Source organism: Brassica napus, unplaced genomic scaffold (genome assembly GCF_020379485.1).
Source record: "Brassica napus cultivar Da-Ae unplaced genomic scaffold, Da-Ae ScsIHWf_3092;HRSCAF=3906, whole genome shotgun sequence".
Classification (NCBI taxonomy): Eukaryota; Viridiplantae; Streptophyta; class Magnoliopsida; order Brassicales; family Brassicaceae; genus Brassica; species Brassica napus.
The window spans coordinates 1-24,766 of record NW_026016327.1 but is presented as its reverse complement, the minus strand read 5'-3'; the positions used below and the strand labels follow the sequence as shown (position 1 = coordinate 24,766).

The 24,766-nt window shown below is 45.7% G+C and overlaps 34 non-coding genes and 2 pseudogenes across 34 annotated transcripts; all 36 read left to right on the top strand.

The window, feature by feature from the left end:
* Positions 1-580: 580 nt before the first annotated feature.
* LOC125603100 lies at positions 581-699 on the top strand. Its single transcript, XR_007335237.1, has one exon. It is a non-coding gene; the product is annotated as a 5S ribosomal RNA (ribosomal RNA).
* A 378-nt stretch (positions 700-1,077) lies between these two features.
* On the top strand, positions 1,078-1,196 carry LOC125603134. The gene has a single exon (XR_007335267.1). It is a non-coding gene; the product is annotated as a 5S ribosomal RNA (ribosomal RNA).
* A 378-nt stretch (positions 1,197-1,574) lies between these two features.
* On the top strand, positions 1,575-1,693 carry LOC125603133. The gene has a single exon (XR_007335266.1). It is a non-coding gene; the product is annotated as a 5S ribosomal RNA (ribosomal RNA).
* Positions 1,694-2,070: 377 nt separating this feature from the next.
* LOC125603132 lies at positions 2,071-2,189 on the top strand. Its single transcript, XR_007335265.1, has one exon. It is a non-coding gene; the product is annotated as a 5S ribosomal RNA (ribosomal RNA).
* Positions 2,190-2,566: 377 nt separating this feature from the next.
* On the top strand, positions 2,567-2,685 carry LOC125603131. Its single transcript, XR_007335264.1, has one exon. It is a non-coding gene; the product is annotated as a 5S ribosomal RNA (ribosomal RNA).
* Positions 2,686-3,062: 377 nt separating this feature from the next.
* On the top strand, positions 3,063-3,181 carry LOC125603130. The gene has a single exon (XR_007335263.1). It is a non-coding gene; the product is annotated as a 5S ribosomal RNA (ribosomal RNA).
* A 380-nt stretch (positions 3,182-3,561) lies between these two features.
* Positions 3,562-3,680, top strand: LOC125603129. Its single transcript, XR_007335262.1, has one exon. It is a non-coding gene; the product is annotated as a 5S ribosomal RNA (ribosomal RNA).
* Positions 3,681-4,058: 378 nt separating this feature from the next.
* On the top strand, positions 4,059-4,177 carry LOC125603127. The gene has a single exon (XR_007335260.1). It is a non-coding gene; the product is annotated as a 5S ribosomal RNA (ribosomal RNA).
* Positions 4,178-4,553: 376 nt separating this feature from the next.
* LOC125603126 lies at positions 4,554-4,672 on the top strand. The gene has a single exon (XR_007335259.1). It is a non-coding gene; the product is annotated as a 5S ribosomal RNA (ribosomal RNA).
* A 377-nt stretch (positions 4,673-5,049) lies between these two features.
* LOC125603125 lies at positions 5,050-5,168 on the top strand. Its single transcript, XR_007335258.1, has one exon. It is a non-coding gene; the product is annotated as a 5S ribosomal RNA (ribosomal RNA).
* A 377-nt stretch (positions 5,169-5,545) lies between these two features.
* LOC125603124 lies at positions 5,546-5,664 on the top strand. Its single transcript, XR_007335257.1, has one exon. It is a non-coding gene; the product is annotated as a 5S ribosomal RNA (ribosomal RNA).
* Positions 5,665-6,040: 376 nt separating this feature from the next.
* On the top strand, positions 6,041-6,159 carry LOC125603123. Its single transcript, XR_007335256.1, has one exon. It is a non-coding gene; the product is annotated as a 5S ribosomal RNA (ribosomal RNA).
* Positions 6,160-6,539: 380 nt separating this feature from the next.
* On the top strand, positions 6,540-6,658 carry LOC125603144. The gene has a single exon (XR_007335277.1). It is a non-coding gene; the product is annotated as a 5S ribosomal RNA (ribosomal RNA).
* A 376-nt stretch (positions 6,659-7,034) lies between these two features.
* On the top strand, positions 7,035-7,153 carry LOC125603122. The gene has a single exon (XR_007335255.1). It is a non-coding gene; the product is annotated as a 5S ribosomal RNA (ribosomal RNA).
* Positions 7,154-7,533: 380 nt separating this feature from the next.
* LOC125603121 lies at positions 7,534-7,652 on the top strand. Its single transcript, XR_007335254.1, has one exon. It is a non-coding gene; the product is annotated as a 5S ribosomal RNA (ribosomal RNA).
* A 380-nt stretch (positions 7,653-8,032) lies between these two features.
* On the top strand, positions 8,033-8,151 carry LOC125603120. The gene has a single exon (XR_007335253.1). It is a non-coding gene; the product is annotated as a 5S ribosomal RNA (ribosomal RNA).
* A 379-nt stretch (positions 8,152-8,530) lies between these two features.
* Positions 8,531-8,649, top strand: LOC125603119. Its single transcript, XR_007335252.1, has one exon. It is a non-coding gene; the product is annotated as a 5S ribosomal RNA (ribosomal RNA).
* A 374-nt stretch (positions 8,650-9,023) lies between these two features.
* LOC125603147 lies at positions 9,024-9,142 on the top strand. Its single transcript, XR_007335280.1, has one exon. It is a non-coding gene; the product is annotated as a 5S ribosomal RNA (ribosomal RNA).
* Positions 9,143-9,520: 378 nt separating this feature from the next.
* LOC125603118 lies at positions 9,521-9,639 on the top strand. Its single transcript, XR_007335251.1, has one exon. It is a non-coding gene; the product is annotated as a 5S ribosomal RNA (ribosomal RNA).
* Positions 9,640-10,016: 377 nt separating this feature from the next.
* LOC125603116 lies at positions 10,017-10,135 on the top strand. Its single transcript, XR_007335249.1, has one exon. It is a non-coding gene; the product is annotated as a 5S ribosomal RNA (ribosomal RNA).
* Positions 10,136-10,512: 377 nt separating this feature from the next.
* Positions 10,513-10,631, top strand: LOC125603115. Its single transcript, XR_007335248.1, has one exon. It is a non-coding gene; the product is annotated as a 5S ribosomal RNA (ribosomal RNA).
* Positions 10,632-11,009: 378 nt separating this feature from the next.
* Positions 11,010-11,128, top strand: LOC125603114. Its single transcript, XR_007335247.1, has one exon. It is a non-coding gene; the product is annotated as a 5S ribosomal RNA (ribosomal RNA).
* Positions 11,129-11,506: 378 nt separating this feature from the next.
* On the top strand, positions 11,507-11,625 carry LOC125603113. The gene has a single exon (XR_007335246.1). It is a non-coding gene; the product is annotated as a 5S ribosomal RNA (ribosomal RNA).
* Positions 11,626-12,001: 376 nt separating this feature from the next.
* LOC125603112 lies at positions 12,002-12,120 on the top strand. The gene has a single exon (XR_007335245.1). It is a non-coding gene; the product is annotated as a 5S ribosomal RNA (ribosomal RNA).
* Positions 12,121-12,500: 380 nt separating this feature from the next.
* Positions 12,501-12,619, top strand: LOC125603111. Its single transcript, XR_007335244.1, has one exon. It is a non-coding gene; the product is annotated as a 5S ribosomal RNA (ribosomal RNA).
* Positions 12,620-12,998: 379 nt separating this feature from the next.
* On the top strand, positions 12,999-13,117 carry LOC125603110. The gene has a single exon (XR_007335243.1). It is a non-coding gene; the product is annotated as a 5S ribosomal RNA (ribosomal RNA).
* A 377-nt stretch (positions 13,118-13,494) lies between these two features.
* Positions 13,495-13,613, top strand: LOC125603109. Its single transcript, XR_007335242.1, has one exon. It is a non-coding gene; the product is annotated as a 5S ribosomal RNA (ribosomal RNA).
* Positions 13,614-13,991: 378 nt separating this feature from the next.
* On the top strand, positions 13,992-14,110 carry LOC125603108. The gene has a single exon (XR_007335241.1). It is a non-coding gene; the product is annotated as a 5S ribosomal RNA (ribosomal RNA).
* Positions 14,111-14,485: 375 nt separating this feature from the next.
* Positions 14,486-14,604, top strand: LOC125603106. Its single transcript, XR_007335240.1, has one exon. It is a non-coding gene; the product is annotated as a 5S ribosomal RNA (ribosomal RNA).
* A 377-nt stretch (positions 14,605-14,981) lies between these two features.
* Positions 14,982-15,100, top strand: LOC125603150. The gene has a single exon (XR_007335283.1). It is a non-coding gene; the product is annotated as a 5S ribosomal RNA (ribosomal RNA).
* Positions 15,101-15,477: 377 nt separating this feature from the next.
* Positions 15,478-15,596, top strand: LOC125603139. The gene has a single exon (XR_007335272.1). It is a non-coding gene; the product is annotated as a 5S ribosomal RNA (ribosomal RNA).
* Positions 15,597-15,976: 380 nt separating this feature from the next.
* LOC125603128 lies at positions 15,977-16,095 on the top strand. The gene has a single exon (XR_007335261.1). It is a non-coding gene; the product is annotated as a 5S ribosomal RNA (ribosomal RNA).
* Positions 16,096-16,474: 379 nt separating this feature from the next.
* Positions 16,475-16,593, top strand: LOC125603143. The gene has a single exon (XR_007335276.1). It is a non-coding gene; the product is annotated as a 5S ribosomal RNA (ribosomal RNA).
* Positions 16,594-16,966: 373 nt separating this feature from the next.
* Positions 16,967-17,085, top strand: LOC125603117. Its single transcript, XR_007335250.1, has one exon. It is a non-coding gene; the product is annotated as a 5S ribosomal RNA (ribosomal RNA).
* A 6,652-nt stretch (positions 17,086-23,737) lies between these two features.
* Positions 23,738-23,853, top strand: LOC125603104 (annotated as a pseudogene).
* A 373-nt stretch (positions 23,854-24,226) lies between these two features.
* On the top strand, positions 24,227-24,345 carry LOC125603105 (annotated as a pseudogene).
* Positions 24,346-24,766: the final 421 nt, after the last annotated feature.

Genomic DNA, 24,766 nt, shown 5'->3' with positions numbered 1-24,766 from the left:
AACTTTTGAACAGTGAGGAACTACGTCGCCCATAGCACCATTTCGGAAAGCCCCAGAATCCACGATGGGCGATGAATAGACGGCGTAATTGTTTGGGCTCAAATTAAGCCGTTTTGACCCTCAAACGGGCTGCGGAAAGTTAAGGCACGTAAAAAAAATCGAAAACGGATTCTCAGGGTGTTTTTGATGCTTTCTTAACACCATTAACCTCGACGCACTTTTTCGCTCGAAACAAAACGGCCAGAAAATCATGTGGGCCCCACGGCCTTGTACTTGGATTGGCCGAGAAAAGGATATATAGAAACGAGAGTGATGTACTGACGGGTCCGATGAATAGACGGCGCAATTTTTCGGGCTCAAATTCAGCCGTTTTGACCCTCAAACGGGCTGCAGAAAGTTAAGGGACGTAAAAAAGATTGAAAACGGATTCTTAGGGTGTTTTTGATGCGTTCTTAACACCAATAACCTCGACGCACTTTTTCACTCGAAACAAAACGGCAAGAAAATCATGTGGGCCCCACGGCCTTACACTTGGATTGGCCGAGAAAAGGATATATAGAAACGAGAGTGATGTACTGACGGGTGCGATCATACCAGCACTAATGCACCGGATCCCATCAGAACTCCGCAGTGAAGCGTGCTTGGGCGAGAGTAGTACTAGGATTGGTGACTTCCCGGGAAGTCCTCGTGTTGCACTCCTTTTTATTTTTTTATTTTTTTTTTAGCCTAAAACGAGTCTAAACTTGAAAACCTCATAACTTTTGAACCGTGAGTAACTACGTCGCCCATAGCACCATTTCGGAAAGCCCCAGAATCCATGATGGGTGGTGATTAGACGGCGTAATTCTTTGGGCTCAAATTCAGCCGTTTTGACCCTCAAACGGGCTGCAGAAAGTTATGGCACGTAAAAAAGATCGAAAGCGGATTCTCAGGGTGTTTTTGATGCTTTCTTAACACCATTAACCTCGACGCACTTTTTCGCTCGAAACAAAACGGCCAGAAAATCATGTGGGCCCCACGGCCTTGCACTTGGATTGGCCGCAAAAGGATATATAGAAACGAGAGTGATGTACTGACGGGTGCGATCATACCAGCACTAATGCACCGGATCCCATCAGAACTCCGCAGTGAAGCGTGCTTGGGCGAGAGTAGTACTAGGATTGGTGACCTCCCGGGAAGTCCTCGTGTTGCACTCCTTTTTATTTTTTTTTTTTTTTTTTCAGCCTAAAACGAGTCCAAACTTGAAAACCTCATAACTTTTGAACCGTGAGGAACTACGTCGCCCATAGCACCATTTCGGAAAGCCCCAGAATCCACGATGGGCGGTGATTAGACGGCGTAATTTTCGGGCTCAAATTCAGCCGTTTTGACCCTCAAACGGGCTGCAGAAAGTTATGGCACGTAAAAAAGATCGAAAGCGGATTCTCAGGGTGTTTTGATGCTTTCTTAACACCATTAACCTCGACGCACTTTTTCGCTCGAAACAAAACGGCCAGAAAATCATGTGGGCCCCACGGCCTTGCACTTGGATTGGCCGCGAAAAGGATATATAGAAACGAGAGTGATGTACTGACGGGTGCGATCATACCAGCACTAATGCACCGGATCCCATCAGAACTCCGCAGTGAAGCGTGCTTGGGCGAGAGTAGTACTAGGATTGGTGACCTCCCGGGAAGTCCTCGTGTTGCACTCCTTTTTATTTTTTTATTTTTTTTCAGCCTAAAACGAGTCCAAACTTGAAAACCTCATAACTTTTGAACCGTGAGGAACTACGTCGCCCATAGCACCATTTCGGAAAGCCCCAGAATCCACGATGGGCGTGAATAGACGGCGTAATTTTTTGGGCTCAAATTCAGCCGTTTTGACCCTCAAACGGGCTGCGGAAAGTTAAGGCACGTAAAAAAGATCGAAAGCGGATTCTCAGGGTGTTTTTGATGCTTTCTTAACACCATTAACCTCGACGCACTTTTTCGCTCGAAACAAAACGGCCAGAAAATCATGTGGGCCCCACGGCCTTGCACTTGGATTGGCCGAGAAAAGGATATATAGAAACGAGAGTGATGTACTGACGGGTGCGATCATACCAGCACTAATGCACCGGATCCCATCAGAACTCCGCAGTGAAGCGTGCTTGGGCGAGAGTAGTACTAGGATTGGTGACCTCCCGGGAAGTCCTCGTGTTGCACTCCTTTTTTTTTTTTTACTTTTTTTCAGCCTAAAACGAGTCCAAACTTGAAAACCTCATAACTTTTGAACCGTGAGGAACTACGTCGCCCATAGCACCATTTCGGAAAGCCCCAGAATCCACGATGGGTGGTGATTAGACGGCGTAATTTTTTGGGCTCAAATTCAGCCGTTTTGACCCTCAAACGGGCTGCAGAAAGTTATGGCACGTAAAAAAGATCGAAAGCGGATTCTCAGGGTGTTTTTGATGCTTTCTTAACACCATTAACCTCGACGCACTTTTTCGCTCGAAACAAAACGGCCAGAAAATCATGTGGGCCCCACGGCCTTGCACTTGGATTGGCCGCAAAAGGATATATAGAAACGAGAGTGATGTACTGACGGGTGCGATCATACCAGCACTAATGCACCGGATCCCATCAGAACTCCGCAGTGAAGCGTGCTTGGGCGAGAGTAGTACTAGGATTGGTGACCTCCCGGGAAGTCCTCGTGTTGCACTCCTTTTTATTTTTTATTTTTTTTTCAGCCTAAAACGAGTCCAAACTTGAAAACCTCATAACTTTTGAACCGTGAGGAACTACGTCGCCCATAGCACCATTTCGGAAAGCCCCAGAATCCACAATGGGCGGTGATTAGACGGCGTAATTTTCGGGCTCAAATTCAGCCGTTTTGACCCTCAAACGGGCTGCAGAAAGTTATGGCACGTAAAAAAGATCGAAAGCGGATTCTCAGGGTGTTTTTGATGCTTTCTTAACACCATTAACCTCGACGCACTTTTTCGCTCGAAACAAAACGGCCAGAAAATCATGTGGGCCCCACGGCCTTGCACTTGGATTGGCCGCGAAAAGGATATATAGAAACGAGAGTGATGTACTGACGGGTGCGATCATACCAGCACTAATGCACCGGATCCCATCAGAACTCCGCAGTGAAGCGTGCTTGGGCGAGAGTAGTACTAGGATTGGTGACCTCCCGGGAAGTCCTCGTGTTGCACTCCTTTTTATTTTTTATTTTTTTTTTCAGCCTAAAACGAGTCCAAACTTGAAAACCTCATAACTTTTGAACCGTGAGGAACTACGTCGCCCATAGCACCATTTCGGAAAGCCCCAGAATCCACGATGGGCGATGAATAGACGGCGTAATTTTTTGGGCTCAAATTAAGCCGTTTTGACCCTCAAACGGGCTGCGGAAAGTTAAGGCACGTAAAAAAAAATCGAAAGCGGATTCTCAGGGTGTTTTTGATGCTTTCTTAACACCATTAACCTCGACGCACTTTTTCGCTCGAAACAAAACGGCCAGAAAATCATGTGGGCCCCACGGCCTTGCACTTGGATTGGCCGAGAAAAGGATATATAGAAACGAGAGTGATGTACTGACGGGTGCGATCATACCAGCACTAATGCACCGGATCCCATCAGAACTCCGCAGTGAAGCGTGCTTGGGCGAGAGTAGTACTAGGATTGGTGACCTCCCGGGAAGTCCTCGTGTTGCACTCCTTTTTATTTTTTTTACTTTTTTTCAGCCTAAAACGAGTCCAAACTTGAAAACCTCATAACTTTTGAACCGTGAGGAACTACGTCGCCCATAGCACCATTTCGGAAAGCCCCAGAATCCACGATGGGCGGTGATTAGACGGCGTAATTTTTCGGGCTCAAATTCAGCCGTTTTGACCCTCAAACGGGCTGCAGAAAGTTATGGCACGTAAAAAAGATCGAAAGCGGATTCTCAGGGTGTTTTTGATGCTTTCTTAACACCATTAACCTCGACGCACTTTTTCGCTCGAAACAAAACGGCCAGAAAATCATGTGGGCCCCACGGCCTTGCACTTGGATTGGCCGAAAAAGGATATATAGAAACGAGAGTGATGTACTGACGGGTGCGATCATACCAGCACTAATGCACCGGATCCCATCAGAACTCCGCAGTGAAGCGTGCTTGGGCGAGAGTAGTACTAGGATTGGTGACCTCCCGGGAAGTCCTCGTGTTGCACTCCTTTTTATTTTTTTTTTTTTTTTCAGCCTAAAACGAGTCCAAACTTGAAAACCTCATAACTTTTGAACCGTGAGGAACTACGTCGCCCATAGCACCATTTCGGAAAGCCCCAGAATCCACGATGGGCGGTGATTAGACGGCGTAATTTTCGGGCTCAAATTCAGCCGTTTTGACCCTCAAACGGGCTGCAGAAAGTTATGGCACGTAAAAAAGATCGAAAGCGGATTCTCAGGGTGTTTTGATGCTTTCTTAACACCATTAACCTCGACGCACTTTTTCGCTCGAAACAAAACGGCCAGAAAATCATGTGGGCCCCACGGCCTTGCACTTGGATTGGCCGCGAAAAGGATATATAGAAACGAGAGTGATGTACTGACGGGTGCGATCATACCAGCACTAATGCACCGGATCCCATCAGAACTCCGCAGTGAAGCGTGCTTGGGCGAGAGTAGTACTAGGATTGGTGACCTCCCGGGAAGTCCTCGTGTTGCACTCCTTTTTATTTTTTTATTTTTTTTTCAGCCTAAAACGAGTCCAAACTTGAAAACCTCATAACTTTTGAACCGTGAGGAACTACGTCGCCCATAGCACCATTTCGGAAAGCCCCAGAATCCACGATGGGTGGTGATTAGACGGCGTAATTTTTTGGGCTCAAATTCAGCCGTTTTGACCCTCAAACGGGCTGCAGAAAGTTATGGCACGTAAAAAAGATCGAAAGCGGATTCTCAGGGTGTTTTTGATGCTTTCTTAACACCATTAACCTCGACGCACTTTTTCGCTCGAAACAAACGGCCAGAAAATCATGTGGGCCCCACGGCCTTGCACTTGGATTGGCCGCAAAAGGATATATAGAAACGAGAGTGATGTACTGACGGGTGCGATCATACCAGCACTAATGCACCGGATCCCATCAGAACTCCGCAGTGAAGCGTGCTTGGGCGAGAGTAGTACTAGGATTGGTGACCTCCCGGGAAGTCCTCGTGTTGCACTCCTTTTTATTTTTTTATTTTTTTTTCAGCCTAAAACGAGTCCAAACTTGAAAACCTCATAACTTTTGAACCGTGAGGAACTACGTCGCCCATAGCACCATTTCGGAAAGCCCCAGAATCCACGATGGGCGGTGATTAGACGGCGTAATTTTCGGGCTCAAATTCAGCCGTTTTGACCCTCAAACGGGCTGCAGAAAGTTATGGCACGTAAAAAAGATCGAAAGCGGATTCTCAGGGTGTTTTGATGCTTTCTTAACACCATTAACCTCGACGCACTTTTTCGCTCGAAACAAAACGGCCAGAAAATCATGTGGGCCCCACGGCCTTGCACTTGGATTGGCCGCGAAAAGGATATATAGAAACGAGAGTGATGTACTGACGGGTGCGATCATACCAGCACTAATGCACCGGATCCCATCAGAACTCCGCAGTGAAGCGTGCTTGGGCGAGAGTAGTACTAGGATTGGTGACCTCCCGGGAAGTCCTCGTGTTGCACTCCTTTTTATTTTTTATTTTTTTTCAGCCTAAAACGAGTCCAAACTTGAAAACCTCATAACTTTTGAACCGTGAGGAACTACGTCGCCCATAGCACCATTTCGGAAAGCCCCAGAATCCACGATGGGCGATGAATAGACGGCGTAATTTTTTGGGCTCAAATTAAGCCGTTTTGACCCTCAAACGGGCTGCGGAAAGTTAAGGCACGTAAAAAAATCGAAAGCGGATTCTCAGGGTGTTTTTGATGCTTTCTTAACACCATTAACCTCGACGCACTTTTTCGCTCGAAACAAAACGGCCAGAAAATCATGTGGGCCCCACGGCCTTGCACTTGGATTGGCCGCGAAAAGGATATATAGAAACGAGAGTGATGTACTGACGGGTGCGATCATACCAGCACTAATGCACCGGATCCCATCAGAACTCCGCAGTGAAGCGTGCTTGGGCGAGAGTAGTACTAGGATTGGTGACCTCCCGGGAAGTCCTCGTGTTGCACTCCTTTTTATTTTTTTATTTTTTTTTTCAGCCTAAAACGAGTCCAAACTTGAAAACCTCATAACTTTTGAACCGTGAGGAACTACGTCGCCCATAGCACCATTTCGGAAAGCCCCAGAATCCACGATGGGCGGTGATTAGACGGCGTAATTTTTCGGGCTCAAATTCAGCCGTTTTGACCCTCAAACGGGCTGCAGAAAGTTATGGCACGTAAAAAAGATCGAAAGCGGATTCTCAGGGTGTTTTTGATGCTTTCTTAACACCATTAACCTCGACGCACTTTTTCGCTCGAAACAAAACGGCCAGAAAATCATGTGGGCCCCACGGCCTTGCACTTGGATTGGCCGAGAAAAGGATATATAGACACGAGAATGATGTACTGACGGATGCGATCATACCAGCACTAATGCACCGGATCCCATCAGAACTCCGCAGTGAAGCGTGCTTGGGCGAGAGTAGTACTAGGATTGGTGACCTCCCGGGAAGTCCTCGTGTTGCACTCCTTTTTATTTTTTTATTTTTTTTCAGCCTAAAACGAGTCCAAACTTGAAAACCTCATAACTTTTGAACCGTGCGGAACTACGTCGCCCATAGCACCATTTCGGAAAGCCCCAGAATCCACGATGGGTGGTGATTAGACGGCGTAATTGTTCGGGCTCAAATTCAGCCGTTTTGACCCTCAAACGGGCTGCGGAGAGTTAAGGCACGTAAAAAGATCGAAAGCGGATTCTCAGGGTGTTTTTGATGCTTTCTTAACACCATTAACCTCGACGCACTTTTTCGCTCGAAACAAAACGGCAAGAAAATCATGTGGGCCCACGGCCTTACAATTGGATTGGCCGAGAAAAGGATTTATAGAAACGGGAGTGATGTACTGACGGGTGCGATCATACCAGCACTAATGCACCGGATCCCATCAGAACTCCGCAGTGAAGCGTGCTTGGGCGAGAGTAGTACTAGGATTGGTGACCTCCCGGGAAGTCCTCGTGTTGCACTCCTTTTTATTTTTTTACTTTTGTTTTCAGCCTAAAACGAGTCCAAACTTGAAAACCTCATAACTTTTGAACCGTGAGGAACTACGTCGCCCATAGCACCATTTCGGAAAGCCCCAGAATCCACGATGGGCGGTGATTAGACGGCGTAATTTTTCGGGCTCAAATTCAGCCGTTTTGACCCTCAAACGGGCTGCAGAAAGTTATGGCACGTAAAAAAGATCGAAAGCGGATTCTCAGGGTGTTTTTGATGCTTTCTTAACACCATTAACCTCGACGCACTTTTTCGCTCGAAACAAAACGGCCAGAAAATCATGTGGGCCCCACGGCCTTGCACTTGGATTGGCCGCGAAAAGGATATATAGAAACGAGAGTGATGTACTGACGGGTGCGATCATACCAGCACTAATGCACCGGATCCCATCAGAACTCCGCAGTGAAGCGTGCTTGGGCGAGAGTAGTACTAGGATTGGTGACCTCCCGGGAAGTCCTCGTGTTGCACTCCTTTTTATTTTTTTATTTTTTTTTTCAGCCTAAAACGAGTCCAAACTTGAAAACCTCATAACTTTTGAACCGTGAGGAACTACGTCGCCCATAGCACCATTTCGGAAAGCCCCAGAATCCACAATGGGCGGTGACTAGACGGCGTAATTTTTCGGGCTCAAATTCAGCCGTTTTGACCCTCAAACGGGCTGCAGAAAGTTATGGCACGTAAAAAAGATCGAAAGCGGATTCTCAGGGTGTTTTTGATGCTTTCTTAACACCATTAACCTCGACGCACTTTTTCGCTCGAAACGAAACGGCAAGAAAATCATGTGGGCCCCACGGCCTTGCACTTGGATTGGCCGAGAAAAGGATATATAGAAACGAGAGTGATGTACTGACGGGTGCGATCATACCAGCACTAATGCACCGGATCCCATCAGAACTCCGCAGTGAAGCGTGCTTGGGCGAGAGTAGTACTAGGATTGGTGACCTCCCGGGAAGTCCTCGTGTTGCACTCCTTTTTATTTTTTTATTTTTTTTTTTCAGCCTAAAACGAGTATAAACTTGAAAACCTCATAACTTTTGAATCGTGAGGAACTACGTCGCTCATAGCACCATTTTGGAAAGCCCCAGAATCCACGATGGGTGGTGATTAGACGGCGTAATTTTTTGGGCTCAAATTCAGCCGTTTTGACCCTCAAACGGGCTGCAGAAAGTTATGGCACGTAAAAAGATCGAAAGCGGATTCTCAGGGTGTTTTTGATGCTTTCTTAACACCATTAACCTCGACGCACTTTTTCGCTCGAAACAAAACGGCCAGAAAATCATGTGGGCCCCACGGCCTTGCACTTGGATTGGCCGCAAAAGGATATATAGAAACGAGAGTGATGTACTGACGGGTGCGATCATACCAGCACTAATGCACCGGATCCCATCAGAACTCCGCAGTGAAGCGTGCTTGGGCGAGAGTAGTACTAGGATTGGTGACCTCCCGGGAAGTCCTCGTGTTGCACTCCTTTTTTTTTTTATTTTTTTTCAGCCTAAAACGAGTCCAAACTTGAAAACCTCATAACTTTTGAACCGTGAGGAACTACGTCGCCCATAGCACCATTTCGGAAAGCCCCAGAATCCACGATGGGCGTGATAGACGGCGTAATTTTTTGGGCTCAAATTAAGCCGTTTTGACCCTCAAACGGGCTGCGGAAAGTTAAGGCACGTAAAAAAAATCGAAAGCGGATTCTCAGGGTGTTTTTGATGCTTTCTTAACACCATTAACCTCGACGCACTTTTTCACTCGAAACAAAACGGCCAGAAAATCATGTGGGCCCCACGGCCTTGCACTTGGATTGGCCGAGAAAAGGATATATAGAAACGAGAGTGATGTACTGACGGGTGCGATCATACCAGCACTAATGCACCGGATCCCATCAGAACTCCGCAGTGAAGCGTGCTTGGGCGAGAGTAGTACTAGGATTGGTGATCTCCCGGGAAGTCCTCGTGTTGCACTCCTTTTTATTTTTTTATTTTTTTTTCAGCCTAAAACGAGTCCAAACTTGAAAACCTCATAACTTTTGAACCGTGAGGAACTACGTCGCCCATAGCACCATTTCGGAAAGCCCCAGAATCCACGATGGGCGGTGATAGACGGCGTAATTTTTCGGGCTCAAATTCAGCCGTTTTGACCCTCAAACGGGCTGCAGAAAGTTATGGCACGTAAAAAAGATCGAAAGCGGATTCTCAGGATGTTTTTGATTCTTTCTTAACACCATTAACCTCGACGCACTTTTTCGCTCGAAACAAAATGGCAAGAAAATCATGTGGGCCCCACGGCCTTGCACTTGGATTGGCCGAGAAAAGGATATATAGAAACGAGAGTGATGTACTGACGGGTGCGATCATACCAGCACTAATGCACCGGATCCCATCAGAACTCCGCAGTGAAGCGTGCTTGGGCGAGAGTAGTACTAGGATTGGTGACCTCCCGGGAAGTCCTCGTGTTGCACTCCTTTTTATTTTTTTTTTTTTTTCAGCCTAAAACGAGTCCAAACTTGAAAACCTCATAACTTTTGAACCGTGAGGAACTACGTCGCCCATAGCACCATTTCGGAAAGCCCCAGAATCCACGATGGGCGGTGATTAGACGGCGTAATTTTTCGGGCTCAAATTCAGCCGTTTTGACCCTCAAACGGGCTGCAGAAAGTTATGGCACGTAAAAAAGATCGAAAGCGGATTCTCAGGGTGTTTTTGATGCTTTCTTAACACCATTAACCTCGACGCACTTTTTCGCTCGAAACAAAACGGCCAGAAAATCATGTGGGCCCCACGGCCTTGCACTTGGATTGGCCGCAAAAATGATATATAGAAACGAGAGTGATGTACTGACGGGTGCGATCATACCAGCACTAATGCACCGGATCCCATCAGAACTCCGCAGTGAAGCGTGCTTGGGCGAGAGTAGTACTAGGATTGGTGACCTCCCGGGAAGTCCTCGTGTTGCACTCCTTTTTATTTTTTTATTTTTTTTCAGCCTAAAACGAGTCCAAACTTGAAAACCTCATAACTTTTGAACCGTGAGGAACTACGTCGCCCATAGCACCATTTCGGAAAGCCCCAGAATCCACGATGGGCGGTGATTAGACGGCGTAATTTTTCGGGCTCAAATTCAGCCGTTTTGACCCTCAAACGGGCTGCAGAAAGTTATGGCACGTAAAAAAGATCGAAAGCGGATTCTCAGGGTGTTTTTGATGCTTTCTTAACACCATTAACCTCGACGCACTTTTTCGCTCGAAACAAAACGGCCAGAAAATCATGTGGGCCCCACGGCCTTGCACTTGGATTGGCCGCAAAAGGATATATAGAAACGAGAGTGATGTACTGACGGGTGCGATCATACCAGCACTAATGCACCGGATCCCATCAGAACTCCGCAGTGAAGCGTGCTTGGGCGAGAGTAGTACTAGGATTGGTGACCTCCCGGGAAGTCCTCGTGTTGCACTCCTTTTTATTTTTTTATTTTTTTTTTCAGCCTAAAACGAGTCCAAACTTGAAAACCTCATAACTTTTGAACCGTGAGGAACTACGTCGCCCATAGCACCATTTCGGAAAGCCCCAGAATCCACGATGGGCGGTGATTAGACGGCGTAATTTTCGGGCTCAAATTCAGCCGTTTTGACCCTCAAACGGGCTGCAGAAAGTTATGGCACGTAAAAAAGATCGAAAGCGGATTCTCAGGGTGTTTTTGATGCTTTCTTAACACCATTAACCTCGACGCACTTTTTCGCTCGAAACAAAACGGCCAGAAAATCATGTGGGCCCCACGGCCTTGCACTTGGATTGGCCGAAAAAGGATATATAGAAACGAGAGTGATGTACTGACGGGTGCGATCATACCAGCACTAATGCACCGGATCCCATCAGAACTCCGCAGTGAAGCGTGCTTGGGCGAGAGTAGTACTAGGATTGGTGACCTCCCGGGAAGTCCTCGTGTTGCACTCCTTTTTATTTTTTTATTTTTTTTTTCAGCCTAAAACGAGTCCAAACTTGAAAACCTCATAACTTTTGAACCGTGAGGAACTACGTCGCCCATAGCACCATTTCGGAAAGCCCCAGAATCCACAATGGGCGGTGAATAGACGGCGTAATTTTTCGGGCTCAAATTCAGCCGTTTTGACCCTCAAACGGGCTGCAGAAAGTTATGGCACGTAAAAAAGATCGAAAGCGGATTCTCAGGGTGTTTTTGATGCTTTCTTAACACCATTAACCTCGACGCACTTTTTCGCTCGAAAAAAACGGCAGAAAATCATGTGGGCCCCACGGCCTTGCACTTGGATTGGCCGAGAAAAGGATATATAGAAACGAGAGTGATGTACTGACGGGTGCGATCATACCAGCACTAATGCACCGGATCCCATCAGAACTCCGCAGTGAAGCGTGCTTGGGCGAGAGTAGTACTAGGATTGGTGACCTCCCGGGAAGTCCTCGTGTTGCACTCCTTTTTATTTTTTATTTTTTTTTCAGCCTAAAACGAGTCCAAACTTGAAAACCTCATAACTTTTGAACCGTGAGGAACTACGTCGCCCATAGCACCATTTCGGAAAGCCCAGAATCCACGATGGGCGGTGATTAGACGGCGTAATTTTTTGGGCTCAAATTCAGCCGTTTTGACCCTCAAACGGGCTGCAGAAAGTTATGGCACGTAAAAAAGATCGAAAGCGGATTCTCAGGGTGTTTTTGATGCTTTCTTAACACCATTAACCTCGACGCACTTTTTCGCTCGAAACAAAACGGCCAGAAAATCATGTGGGCCCCACGGCCTTGCACTTGGATTGGCCGAAAAAGGATATATAGAAACGAGAGTGATGTACTGACGGGTGCGATCATACCAGCACTAATGCACCGGATCCCATCAGAACTCCGCAGTGAAGCGTGCTTGGGCGAGAGTAGTACTAGGATTGGTGACCTCCCGGGAAGTCCTCGTGTTGCACTCCTTTTTATTTTTTTATTTTTTTTTCAGCCTAAAACGAGTCCAAACTTGAAAACCTCATAACTTTTGAACCGTGAGGAACTACGTCGCCCATAGCACCATTTCGGAAAGCCCCAGAATCCACGATGGGCGGTGAATAGACGGCGTAATTTTTTGGGCTCAAATTAAGCCGTTTTGACCCTCAAACGGGCTGCGGAAAGTTAAGGCACGTAAAAAAAAATCGAAAGCGGATTCTCAGGGTGTTTTTGATGCTTTCTTAACACCATTAACCTCGACGCACTTTTTCACTCGAAACAAAACGGCCAGAAAATCATGTGGGCCCCACGGCCTTGCACTTGGATTGGCCGAGAAAAGGATATATAGAAACGAGAGTGATGTACTGACGGGTGCGATCATACCAGCACTAATGCACCGGATCCCATCAGAACTCCGCAGTGAAGCGTGCTTGGGCGAGAGTAGTACTAGGATTGGTGACCTCCCGGGAAGTCCTCGTGTTGCACTCCTTTTTATTTTTTTATTTTTTTTTCAGCCTAAAACGAGTCCAAACTTGAAAACCTCATAACTTTTGAACCGTGAGGAACTACGTCGCCCATAGCACCATTTCGGAAAGCCCCAGAATCCACGATGGGCGGTGATTAGACGGCGTAATTTTTCGGGCTCAAATTCAGCCGTTTTGACCCTCAAACGGGCTGCAGAAAGTTATGGCACGTAAAAAAGATCGAAAGCGGATTCTCAGGGTGTTTTTGATGCTTTCTTAACACCATTAACCTCGACGCACTTTTTCGCTCGAAACAAAACGGCAAGAAAATCATGTGGGCCCCACGGCCTTACACTTGGATTGGCCGAGAAAAGGATATATAGAAACGAGAGTGATGTACTGACGGGTGCGATCATACCAGCACTAATGCACCGGATCCCATCAGAACTCCGCAGTGAAGCGTGCTTGGGCGAGAGTAGTACTAGGATTGGTGACCTCCCGGGAAGTCCTCGTGTTGCACTCCTTTTTATTTTTTTATTTTTTTTCAGCCTAAAACGAGTCCAAACTTGAAAACCTCATAACTTTTGAACCGTGAGGAACTACGTCGCCCATAGCACCATTTCGGAAAGCCCCAGAATCCACGATGGGCGGTGAATAGACGGCGTAATTTTTCGGGCTCAAATTCAGCCGTTTTGACCCTCAAACGGGCTGCAGAAAGTTATGGCACGTAAAAAAGATCGAAAGCGGATTCTCAGGGTGTTTTTGATGCTTTCTTAACACCATTAACCTCGACGCACTTTTTCGCTCGAAACAAAACGGCCAGAAAATCATGTGGGCCCCACGGCCTTGCACTTGGATTGGCCGCAAAAGGATATATAGAAACGAGAGTGATGTACTGACGGGTGCGATCATACCAGCACTAATGCACCGGATCCCATCAGAACTCCGCAGTGAAGCGTGCTTGGGCGAGAGTAGTACTAGGATTGGTGACCTCCCGGGAAGTCCTCGTGTTGCACTCCTTTTTATTTTTTTATTTTTTTTCAGCCTAAAACGAGTCCAAACTTGAAAACCTCATAACTTTTGAACCGTGAGGAACTACGTCGCCCATAGCACCATTTCGGAAAGCCCCAGAATCCACGATGGGCGGTGATTAGACGGCGTAATTTTTCGGGCTCAAATTCAGCCGTTTTGACCCTCAAACGGGCTGCAGAAAGTTATGGCACGTAAAAAAGATCGAAAGCGGATTCTCAGGGTGTTTTTGATGCTTTCTTAACACCATTAACCTCGACGCACTTTTTCGCTCGAAACAAAACGGCCAGAAAATCATGTGGGCCCCACGGCCTTGCACTTGGATTGGCCGCAAAAAGGATATATAGAAACGAGAGTGATGTACTGACGGGTGCGATCATACCAGCACTAATGCACCGGATCCCATCAGAACTCCGCAGTGAAGCGTGCTTGGGCGAGAGTAGTACTAGGATTGGTGACCTCCCGGGAAGTCCTCGTGTTGCACTCCTTTTATTTTTTTTATTTTTTTTTTCAGCCTAAAACGAGTCCAAACTTGAAAACCTCATAACTTTTGAACCGTGAGGAACTACGTCGCCCATAGCACCATTTCGGAAAGCCCCAGAATCCACATGGGCGTGAATAGACGGCGTAATTTTCGGGCTCAAATTCAGCCGTTTTGACCCTCAAACGGGCTGCAGAAAGTTATGGCACGTAAAAAGATCGAAAGCGGATTCTCAGGGTGTTTTTGATGCTTTCTTAACACCATTAACCTCGACGCACTTTTTCGCTCGAAACAAAACGGCCAGAAAATCATGTGGGCCCCACGGCCTTGCACTTGGATTGGCCGAAAAAGGATATATAGAAACGAGAGTGATGTACTGACGGGTGCGATCATACCAGCACTAATGCACCGGATCCCATCAGAACTCCGCAGTGAAGCGTGCTTGGGCGAGAGTAGTACTAGGATTGGTGACCTCCCGGGAAGTCCTCGTGTTGCACTCCTTTTTATTTTTTTATTTTTTTTTCAGCCTAAAACGAGTCCAAACTTGAAAACCTCATAACTTTTGAACCGTGAGGAACTACGTCGCCCATAGCACCATTTCGGAAAGCCCCAGAATCCACGATGGGGGTGATTAGACGGCGTAATTTTTCGGGCTCAAATTCAGCCGTTTTGACCCTCAAACGGGCTGCAGAAAGTTATGGCACGTAAAAAAGATCGAAAGCGGATTCTCAGGGTGTTTTTGATGCTTTCTTAACACCATTAACCTCGACGCACTTTTTCGCTCGAAACAAAACGGCCAGAAAATCATGTGGGCCCACGGCCTTGCACTTGGATTGGCCGAAAAAAGGATATATAGAAACGAGAGTGATGTACTGACGGGTGCGATCATACCAGCACTAATGCACCGGATCCCATCAGAACTCCGCAGTGAAGCGTGCTTGGGCGAGAGTAGTACTAGGATTGGTGACCTCCCGGGAAGTCCTCGTGTTGCACTCCTTTTTATTTTTTTATTTTTTTTTCAGCCTAAAACGAGTCCAAACTTGAAAACCTCATAACTTTTGAACCGTGAGGAACTACGTCGCCCATAGCACCATTTCGGAAAGCCCCAGAATCCACGATGGGCGGTGATTAGACGGCGTAATTTTCGGGCTCAAATTCAGCCGTTTTGACCCTCAAACGGGCTGCAGAAAGTTATGGCACGTAAAAAAGATCGAAAGCGGATTCTCAGGGTGTTTTTGATGCTTTCTTAACACCATTAACCTCGACGCACTTTTTCGCTCGAAACAAAACGCCAGAAAATCATGTGGGCCCCACGGCCTTGCACTTGGATTGGCCGCGAAAAGGATATATAGAAACGAGAGTGATGTACTGACGGGTGCGATCATACCAGCACTAATGCACCGGATCCCATCAGAACTCCGCAGTGAAGCGTGCTTGGGCGAGAGTAGTACTAGGATTGGTGACCTCCCGGGAAGTCCTCGTGTTGCACTCCTTTTTATTTTTTTATTTTTTTTTCAGCCTAAAACGAGTCAAATCTTGAAAACCTCATAACTTTTGAACCGTGAGGAACTACGTCGCCCATAGCACCATTTCGGAAAGCCCCAGAATCCACGATGGGCGGTGATATAGACGGCGTAATTTTTCGGGCTCAAATTCAGCCGTTTTGACCCTCAAATGGGCTGCAGAAAGTTAAGGCACGTAAAAAAGATCGAAAGCGGATTCTCAGGGTGTTTTTGATGCTTTCTTAACACCATTAACCTCGACGCACTTTTTCACTCGAAACAAAACGGCCAGAAAATCATGTGGGCCCCACGGCCTTGCACTTGGATTGGCCGAGAAAAGGATATATAGAAACGAGAGTGATGTACTGACGGGTGCGATCATACCAGCACTAATGCACCGGATCCCATCAGAACTCCGCAGTGAAGCGTGCTTGGGCGAGAGTAGTACTAGGATTGGTGACCTCCCGGGAAGTCCTCGTGTTGCACTCCTTTTTATTTTTTTTATTTTTTTTCAGCCTAAAACGAGTCCAAACTTGAAAACCTCATAACTTTTGAACCGTGAGGAACTACGTCGCCCATAGCACCATTTCGGAAAGCCCAGAATCCACGATGGGCGGTGAATAGACGGCGTAATTTTTCGGGCTCAAATTCAGCCGTTTTGACCCTCAAACGGGCTGCAGAAAGTTATGGGCACGTAAAAAAGATCGAAAGCGGATTCTCAGGGTGTTTTTGATGCTTTCTTAACACCATTAACCTCGACGCACTTTTTCGCTCGAAACAAAACGGCCAGAAAATCATGTGGGCCCCACGGCCTTGCACTTGGATTGGCCGCGAAAAGGATATATAGAAACGAGAGTGATGTACTGACGGGTGCGATCATACCAGCACTAATGCACCGGATCCCATCAGAACTCCGCAGTGAAGCGTGCTTGGGCGAGAGTAGTACTAGGATTGGTGACCTCCCGGGAAGTCCTCGTGTTGCACCTTTTTATTTTTTTATTTTTTTTCAGCCTAAAACGAGTCCAAACTTGAAAACCTCATAACTTTTGAACCGTGAGGAACTACGTCGCCCATAGCACCATTTCGGAAAGCCCCAGAATCCACGATGGGCGGTGATTAGACGGCGTAATTTTTCGGGCTCAAATTCAGCCGTTTTGACCCTCAAACGGGCTGCAGAAAGTTATGGCACGTAAAAAAGATCGAAAGCGGATTCTCAGGGTGTTTTTGATGCTTTCTTAACACCATTAACCTCGACGCACTTTTCGCTCGAAACAAAACGGCCAGAAATCATGTGGGCCCCACGGCCTTGCACTTGGATTGGCCGCAAAAGGATATATAGAAACGAGAGTGATGTACTGACGGGTGCGATCATACCAGCACTAATGCACCGGATCCCATCAGAACTCCGCAGTGAAGCGTGCTTGGGCGAGAGTAGTACTAGGATTGGTGACCTCCCGGGAAGTCCTCGTGTTGCACTCCTTTTTATTTTTTTATTTTTTTTTTTTCCTAAAACGAGTCCAAACTTGAAAACCTCATAACTTTTGAACCGTGAGGAACTACGTCGCCCATAGCACCATTTCGGAAAGCCCCAGAATCCACGATGGGCGGTGATTAGACGGCGTAATTTTCGGGCTCAAATTCAGCCGTTTTGACCCTCAAACGGGCTGCAGAAAGTTATGGCACGTAAAAAGATCGAAAGCGGATTCTCAGGGTGTTTTGATGCTTTCTTAACACCATTAACCTCGACGCACTTTTTCGCTCGAAACAAAACGGCCAGAAAATCATGTGGGCCCCACGGCCTTGCACTTGGATTGGCCGCAAAAGGATATATAGAAACGAGAGTGATGTACTGACGGGTGCGATCATACCGTGAGATAGTATTTATGAGATGGTTTATGTGATAAGATCAAGAGATTAGGAGTTTTTGAGTAAAAATAGGAAAGAGAGAGAGAGTATTGCAAATGAAGAATATGAAGAAGGAATCTCTTATTCCATTGCTTGATTTGTTTATGGAACATCCCATATATATAAGAGGTTACAGTACATGAGATATAATAACTAGACCAATAATAAACAAGGTGAGAAGAGGACAAGTCTGATCTTGTGCAGGCTGTCCGGACAGTGACATGTCCTAAACATCTCCATTGACTTGGAACCTTAACCAACCCATGTGAGCTGATCCTTCATGTGCCATCTGCACACTCCAACGGCTCTCTCTCTTGTTTGTCCCACACAGCAAAAGACATCTCCTTCTGATTATTGTGATTCAGTTTCCTTATCTTTGTCTTGTACTTCACCTAGGGACAGACTTGGAACACAAGGCAACACAGCTCATGCTTCATTTGAACTCGCCTAATTCCCTCTTGTTTCTTATTGTTTCATTTCCATATCTTATTGCTTCATCTTCATACACTCTAGATATTTATTGCTTCATCTTCACACTCCCCCTCAAGCTTGACCATAGGGACTGGTCTAGCTTGGAAACCATGAAGCATTCCCTCATTAAAACCTTTAGCTTGGAAAACCTCATGGGATAAAAACCAAGCCAAGGAAAAGAGTAGAACACTTCATGGCTAAGAGGATCAGTGTTGTGAAAGATCTACGAGTCCTAACTTGGAATGTATGAACCCGCAAACCTTGGTGCTTGCAGCCTTAGTGAAGATGTCAGCTAGTTGATCCTCACTCCTTGTGTAGCAAGGTAAGATGATCCTTTGTTCCACTGCTTGCCTAACTTTATGACAGTCCACCTCAATGTGTTTAGTTCTCTCATGGACACACTGTTGGAAGCTATGTGTATTGCAGCTTGATTATCACAATGCATGGTGATTGGAGTTGATGTCTCTATACCCAAGTCTTGAAGTAGGTTCCTGATCCAGATCAACTCATTAGTGAGCTTCCTCATTGCCCTATATTCAGCTTCAGCACTTGAGCATGACACTATCTTCTGTTTCTTGCTCTTCCAAGTAACAAGATTGCCTCCAATGAATGTACAATAGCCTGTGGTGGATCTCCTATCCACTCTGTCCCCTGCCCAATCAGCATCACAATACCCAACTACCTCTGTGCTTTTGTTGCATCCCATCCATACTCCTTGCCCTGGCGCCTCTCTTAGGTATCTTAGGATTCTCTCAACCATGTTCCAATGGTGTATCTTGGGAGCTTGCATATGCTGGCTTACTTGGTTGACTGCAAAGCATACATCAGGCTGGTGATGGTGAGGTATATCAACTTTCCCACCATTCTCCTATAGTGTTGCACATCAGTATAGGGCTTGTCTTCAATCTCCCCCTCACGCAGCACCTTATACCCATCTTCTAGTGGAGTCTTGGCTGCTCTTCCTCCTAGATCACCTGCCTCATTCAGAAGATCAAGTGTGTACTTTCTTTGGGATAAGAATAGCCCATCCTTGGATCGGCACATCTCAATTCCTAGAAAGTACTTTAACTCTCCCAGTCTTTGATATCAAAAGATGATTTAAGGAAAGCTTTAGTTAAGAGTATACCTTCTTTGTCACTCCCGGTGATGATGATATCATCAACATATACTAAGATCACAACAATCCCTTGCTTGCTGGTGAGTGTAAAGAGAGTATGATCTGCCTCAGATTTCACAAAGCCCCTTCCATTGAGTGTGGTGCTTAGCTTGTGGTACCATGCTCTAGGTGATTGTTTCAATCCATAGATAGCCTTCTTGAGTCTAAGAACATTTCCAGGTTTCACTAGGTGTTCTAGGCCAGGAGGTGGCCTCATGTAGACCTCATCTTCTAGTTCTCCTTGTAGGAAAGCATTCTTCACATCCATTTGCCATAGATCCCACTCTAGGTTGACAGCCAAGGATAGGATTATCCTTATGGTGTGAAGTTTAGCAACTGGTGCAAAGGTATCTAGATAATCTTCTCCTATGTTTGAGTGAAGCCTCTTGCTACTAGCCTTGTCTTGCGCCTCTCTACTGTCCCATCAGCATTGTACTTGATGGTGAAGATCCAGCGGCTTGTTACAGCTCTCTTGCCTTTAGGTAGTTCAGCTTCATACCATGTATCATTGATGATCATGGCATTAGTCTCACTGCCCACTGATTCTTTCCATTCCTCATGCTCCATAGCTTCCTCATAAGACCTTGGAATGTATTCCTGATCCAACTCTCCAATAAACACCACATGTTCTTGGGATAATGAGCTAGAGAGCACACTCCTTGTATGGGATGAGCCACAGCTTGAGCATTGAAGTAGACCCTATATTGTTCCAATTTAGATCAACCGGCTTTCTTATCCTAGAACTTCTTCTTGGAGCCGGCTGTGAACTACTTTCCTCAGTTGCAGCTTGATCAATATTAGGCTGAGGCTGGCTTGCAATCACTACTGGCTCCTCTTGAGTCACGTGATGATCCTGCTCCTCTTGTGTATGATGCTCAGCTTGATCATGACTTGCTGAATCCTCTTGATAGTGTTCAGCTTGATTGTCCCCCTCATGATCAAGGTGAGGAATCTCAATCACATCAGTATCAACCTCAGTAGATGGCGTGGATTGAGTGGCCTCAGGTGTAGTGGCTCCTTGATCTTGGTGTATACTGATTCCAAGTCTTTCCATTACTCTCCTTAGGTTGTTAGCTCTATCCGAGGCTGAGTGGGACAGGTTCTCTACCTCTTCCCAACTCTTTCCATCATAGTAGCCTCTAGATTCCACAAATTTCACATCTCTGAGATTAAGACCCTCCTGGTCTCTGGTACATAACACTTATAGCCCGTCTGGTGGGGAGAGTATCCAATAAAGATTGCCTTTGTGCTCTTAGCTGACAACTTATCTCTTTGTTCTCCTGGTATCAAAACAAAACAAAGACACCCAAACACACGCATATGATCTATAGATGATTTGTTTTTGTTAAGTACCTCATAAGGAGATTGATCTTGAAGGACTTTTGTGGGATCCTATTGATTAGATAGCATGCTGTTAGGACTGCATCTCCCCAGAAACGTTTGGGCACACTTGTGTGGAACATCATACTCCTTGCCACCTCCATGAGATGTCTATTCTTTCTCTCAGCTACACCATTTTGTTGTGGAGTATATGGGCAGCTAGTTTGGTGGATCATCCCATGTTTGGCTAAGTGTTGTTTGAAAGCATTGCTTGTGTATTCTCCTCCATTATCTGATCTCAAAATCTTAATCTTGGCATTAAAGTGGTTAGATACATGGTTTTGAAAATTTATGAAAGCTTCTAAGACCCTATCTTTAGATTGTAATAATGTGATCCATGTATACTTTGATTTTTCATCTATAAAGGTCACAAAATACTTATGATGTTCTCTAGATATGCATGGAGCTGTCCATACATCAGAGTGGATTAAGTCAAAGCAATTTCATAAATAGTACTTGATCTAGGGAACACACTCTTGCAATGTTTGCCTAGGATACAAGCCTCACAATCACTTTTAAAAAATACTAGGAAGCATGATGTTCAAAGCACGAGAATGGGGATGTCCTAATCTAGCATGCCATAATACATCTTTAGGTAAAGTAGAAATGGAATTTAGAGCATAAGATAAATCGGCTGAGAGCTTAGTGTCTTCAAGTAAGTACAAGTCTCCCTTGGTTACACCTTTGCCAAGCAACCTACTAGTTTCAATATCCTGAAAGTAGACATCATTAGGAGTGAAAGTAACACTACAATTCAAGTCATTAGTGGCTCTTTTAACTGATAACAAGTTAGAGGTAAAACTAGGCATGTAGAAAGCTTTAGAATCTTTATCAAATAGCCTAAGATCACCTACACCTTTGATTGGTACTTTCTCTCCATTAGCTATCATAACATTCCTAGGGCAGGAACAATATTTTTAATTAAGCTAAGATCACTAATCATGTGGTGACTTGCCCCTGAATCTATAACCAATGGTTTTGTAATTTTAGGTTCAGTTAAAGCATTCAGCAAGATACCACAAGTGGAGGCATGTAAAGAGGTACCAAGTGTGTTACCAGATTTTCTTTGAGGAGTTTGATGAGAGCTCAATGTCAGAGCGCCTGATGACTTCATCTTGATTGTTCCTCAAGGTCAGGTTGCCACTAGACGTCATTGCTTTGCCTTCACCACCTGCTGGAGCTGGGCGCATGCTTGCTGGAGTAGATGGCTCTCCCATGTCACCAGAGAAGTTGGCTCTTGTATCATTGTAGTTGGCTCTGAACTTCTGTGGCTTGAGGTGAGGATGGAGGATCCAGCACTTGTCCTTTCCATGGCCTCTCTTCTTGCAATGATCGCATGTCCACACCTTCTTGTCTTCAGTCTTGTAGGTACCTTTATTTGCAACTCCTTCAGCTTGGTTTGCAAGTACCAAGTCTCGCTTGCCTCCAAAGAGCCCCACTGATCCTTGTTCTTTTGAATCCGAGCACACACTTCTTCAAGGGATGGAGTTCCTTGTCTCTTAGGATATGCTTGATGAGGTCATTGTATCCAGGGTTGAGAGTAGAGAGAAGAGCAAACACCTTGTCTTGTTCTCTCCTTTCATTCAACACATCTGGATCAATGGTTGCTGGCCTTAGCATCTCTAGCTCAGCCCACAGGGATCTAAACTTCCCAAAGTGTTTATCAAAGTCATTGTCCTCTTGACTTAGAGTATTGATAGCCTTCTTGACCTCAAACACCCTACTGATGTTGGACTGGTTTCCATAGACCTTCTTGAGTGTATCCCATAGGTCTTTGGAGGTTTCACAGTAGCCATAAGCTTCCTGGAGTGGAGCATCAAGGCTGGACTGAAGAATAGACAGCACCATGAGGTCCTCTTGATTCTTCTTCTTGTCGCCAGCTTCACTCACCACCACTTCTCTACCATCCTCTCCTAGGGTTGTTTTCTTTGGGTTCTTGCCTTCTTCAACAATATCCCAGTAGCCTCTGCCACCAAGAGCTGTCTTAGCAAGTCTTGCCCACAACAGGTAGTTAGCTCCCTTAAGGGTAGCTGGAATCACAAACATTTTTGAATTTTCTCCAGAATCCATCAAGAACAACTCAAGAACAGTTCAAGAATGGTGAGAGAAAATAGAAAATATTTTTGTAAGAAATAATCAGAGTAAAGGTTTGCGGAAGAAATAGGTTTCAAGAGCTTAATAGCCTCTGATACCATGTGAGAATTAGTGATTTATGAGATGGTTTATGTGATAAGATCAAAGAGATTAAGGAGTTTGAGTAAAAATAAGAAAGAGAGAGAGAGAGTATTGCAAATGAGAGAATATGAAGAAGAATCTCTTATTCCATTGCTTGATTTGTTTATGGGAACATCCCATATATAAAGAGGTTACAAGTACATGAGATATAATAAACTAGACAAATAATAAACAAGGTGAGAAGAGGACAAGTCTGATCTTGTGCAGGCTGGTCCCGGACAGTGACATGTCCTAAACATCTCCATTGACTTGGAACCTTAACCAACCCATGTGAGCTGATCCTTCATGTGCCATCTGCACACTCCAACGGCTCCTCTCTCTTGTTTGTCCCACACAGCAAAAGACATCTCCTTCTGATTATTGTGATTCAGTTTCCTTATCTTTGTCTTGTACTTCACCTAGGGGACAGACTTGGAACACAAGGCAAAACAGCTCATGCTTCATTTGAACTCGCCTAATTCCCTCTTGTTTCTTATTGTTTCATTTCCATATCTTATTGCTTCATCTTCAACCTCTAGATATTTATTGCTTCATCTTCACAATACCATACTTAGGATATGAACTCGCAGTTGCTTCATCATACCTCCGGGAAGTCCTCGTGTTGCACTCCTTTTTATTTTTTATTTTTTTTCATCCTAAAACGAGTCCAAACTTGAAAACCTCATAACTTTTGAACCGTGAGGAACTACGTCACCCATAGCACCATTTCGGAAAGCCCCAGAAACCACAATGGGCGTTGAATAGACGGCGCAATTTTTTGGGCTCAAATTCAGCCGTTTGACCCTCAAACGGGTGCGAAAAGTTAAGGCACGTAAAAAATATCTAAAACGGATTCTCAGGGTGTTTTTGATGCTTTCTTAACAGCATTAACCTCGACGCACTTTTTCGCTCGAAACAAAACGGCCAGAAAATCATGTGGGCCCCACGGCTTGCACTTGGATTGGCCGAGAAAAGGATATATAGAAACGGAATGATGTACTTGACGGGTGCGATCATACCAGCACTAATGCACGGATCCCATCAGAACTCGCAGTGAGCGTGCTTGGGCGAGAGTAGTACTAGGATTGGTGACCTCCCGGGAAGTCCTCGTGTTGCACTCCTTTTTATTTTTTTACTTTTTTTTTCAGCCTAAAACGAGTCCAAACTTGAAAACCCATAACTTTTGAACCGTGAGGAACTACGTCGCCCATAGCACCATTTCGGAAGCCCCAGAATCCGATTGGTGGTGAATTAGACGGCGTAATTTTTCGGGCTCAAATTCAGCCGTTTGACCCTCAAACGGGCTGCAGAAAGTTATGGCACGTAAAAAGATCGAAAACGGATTCTCAGGGTGTTTTTGATGCTTTCTGAACCACCATTAACCTCGACGCACTTTTTCGCTCGAAACAAACGGCCAGAAATCATGTGGGTCCCACGGCCTTGCACTTGGATTGCCGCAAAAAGGATATATAGAAACGAGAGTGATGTACTGACGGGTGCGATCATACCAGCACTATGCACCGGATCCCATCAGAACTCCGTAGTGAAGCGTTTGGGCGAGAGTAGTACTAGGATTGGTGGACCCCTCCCGGGAAGTCCTCGTGTTGCACTCCTTTTATTTTTTTACTTTTGTTCAGCCTAAAACGATCCAAACTTGAAACCTCATAACTTTTGAACCGTGAGGAACTACGTCGCCCATAGCACCATTCGGAAAAGCCCCAGAAACCAAGATGGGCGGTTATAGACGGCGCCAATTTTTCGGGCTCAAATTTCAGCCATTTTGACCTCAAACGGGCTGCGGAAAGTTATGGCACGCAAAGATCGAAAGCGATTCTCAGGGTGTTTTTGATGCTTTCTTACACCATTAACCTCGACGCACTTTTTCGCTCGAAACAAAACGGCCAGAAACATGTGGGCCCCACGGCTTGCACTTGGATTGGCCCGAAAATATATATAGAAACGAGAGTGATGTACTGACGGGTGCGATCATACAGCACTAATGCACCGGATCCCATCAGAACTCCGCAGTGAAGC